Source organism: Coccinella septempunctata, chromosome 8, assembly GCF_907165205.1.
Source record: "Coccinella septempunctata chromosome 8, icCocSept1.1, whole genome shotgun sequence".
NCBI classification, from domain to species: domain Eukaryota; kingdom Metazoa; phylum Arthropoda; class Insecta; order Coleoptera; family Coccinellidae; genus Coccinella; species Coccinella septempunctata.
This window is the reverse complement of record NC_058196.1, coordinates 1,553,664-1,556,367: the sequence shown is the minus strand read 5'-3', so window position 1 is coordinate 1,556,367 and position 2,704 is coordinate 1,553,664.

Below are 2,704 nucleotides of genomic sequence, written 5' to 3'. Positions count from 1 at the left end.
GTTTACCCGCTCCTATTTACATCGCCTTTATTCAGTGAGTGAATTCTACTACCGCCGTTTACCCGCTCCTATTTACATGTCCCATATTAAGTGAGTGAATTCTACTACCGCCGTTTACCCGCTCCTATTTACATGTCCCATATTAAGTGAGTGGATTCTACTACCGCCGTTTACCCGCTCCTATTTACATATCCCATATTAAGTGAGTGGATTCTACTACCGCCGTTTACCCGCTCCTATTTACATGTCCCATATTAAGTGAGTGAATTCTACTACCGCCGTTTACCCGCTCCTATTTACATGTCCCATATTAAGTGAGTGAATTCTATTACCGCCGTTTACCCGCTCCTATTTACATCGCCTATATTAAGTGAGTGGAGTCTACTACCGCCGTTTATCCGCTCCTATTTACATGTCCCATATTAAGTGAGTGAATTCTACTACCGCCGTTTACCCGCTCCTATTTACATCGCCTATATGAAGTGAGTGAATTCTACTACCGCCGTTTACCCGCTCCTATTTACATCGCCTATATGAAGTGAGTGAATTCTACTACCGCCGTTTACCCGCTCCTATTGCATGTCCCATATTAAGTGAGTGAATTCTACTACCGCCGTTTATCCGCTCCTATTTACATGTCCCATATTAAGTGAGTGAATTCTACTACCGCCGTTTACCCGCTCCTATTTACATGTCCCATATTAAGTGAGTGAATTCTACTACCGCCGTTTACCCGCTCCTATTTACATGTCCCATATTAAGTGAGTGAATTCTACTACCGCCGTTTACCCGCTCCTATTTACATGTCCCATATTAAGTGAGTGAATTCTACAACCGCCGTTTACCCGCTCGTATTTACATGTCCTATATTAAGTGAGTGAATTCTACTACCGCCGTTTAACCGCTCCTAGTTACATGTCCCATATTAAGTGAGTGAATTCTACTGCCGCCGTTTACCCGCTCCTATTTACATGTCCCATATTAAGTGAGTGAATTCCACTACCGCCGTTTACCCGCTCCTATTTACATGTCCCATATTAAGTGAGTGAATTCTACAACCGCCGTTTACCCGCTCCTATTTACATGTCCCATATTAAGTGAGTGAATTCTACTACCGCCGTTTAACCGCTCCTATTTACATGTCCCATATTAAGTGAGTGAATTCTACTACCGCCGTTTACCCGCTGCTATTTACATGTCCTATATTAAGTGAGTGAATTCTACTACCGCCGTTTACCCGCAACTATTTACATGTCCCATATTAAGTGAGTGAATTCTACTACCGCCGTTTACCCGCTCCTATTTACATGTCCCATATTAAGTGAGTGAATTCTACTACCGCCGTTTACCCGCTCCTATTTACATGTCCCATATTAAGTGAGTGAATTCTACTACCGCCGTTTACCCGCTCGTATTTACATATCCTATATCCCGCTGCTATTTACATCGCCTATATTAAGTGAGTGAATTCTACTACCGCCGTTTACCCGCTCCTATTTACATCGCCTATATTAAGTGAGTGAATTCTACTACCGCCGTTTACCCGCTCCTATTTACATGTCCTATATTAAGTGAGTGAATTCTACTACCGCCGTTTACCCGCCCCTATTTACATGTCCTATATCAAGTGAGTGAATTCTACTACCGCCGTTTACCCGCTCCTATTTACATCGCCTATATGAAGTGAGTGAATTCTACTACCTCCGTTTACCCGCTCCTATTTACATGTCCCATATTAAGTGAGTGAATTCTACTACCGCCGTTTACCCGCTGCTATTTACATGTCCTATATTAAGTGAGTGAATACTACTACCGCCGTTTACCCGCTCCTATTTACATGTCCCATATTAAGTGAGTGAATTCTACTACCGCCGTTTACCCGCTCCTATTTACATGTCCCATATTAAGTGAGTGAATTCTACTACCGCCGTTTACCCGCTCCTATTTACATGTCCCATATTAAGTGAGTGAATTCTACTACCGCCGTTTACCCGCTCCTATTTACATGTCCCATATTAAGTGAGTGAATTCTACTACCGCCGTTTACCCGCTCCTATTTACATGTCCCATATTAAGTGAGTGAATTCTACTACCGCCGTTTACCCGCTCCTATTTACATGTCCCATATTAAGTGAGTGAATTCTACTACCGCCGTTTACCCGCTGCTATTTACATGTCCTATATTAAGTGAGTGAATTCTACTACCGCCGTTTACCCGCTCGTATTTACATGTCCTATATTAAGTGAGTGAATTCTACTACCGCCCTTTACCTGCTCCTATTTACATGTCCCATATTAAGTGAGTGAATTCTACTACCGCCGTTTACCCGCTCGTATTTACATGTCCCATATTAGGTGAGTGAATTCTACTACCGCCGTTTACCCGCTCGTATTTACATGTCCCATATTAAGTGAGTGAATTCTACTACCGCCGTTTACTTGCTCGTATTTACATGTCCTATATCCCGCTCCTATTTACATCGCCTATATTAAGTGAGTTAATTCTACTACCGCCGTTTACCCGCTCCTATTTACATCGCCCATATTAAGTGAGTGAATTCTACTACCGCCGTTTACCCGCTGCTATTTACATGTCCTATATTAAGTGAGTGAATTCTACTACCGCCGTTTACCCGCTCGTATTTACATGTCCTATATTAAGTGAGTGAATTCTACTACCGCCGTTTACCCGCTCCTATTTACA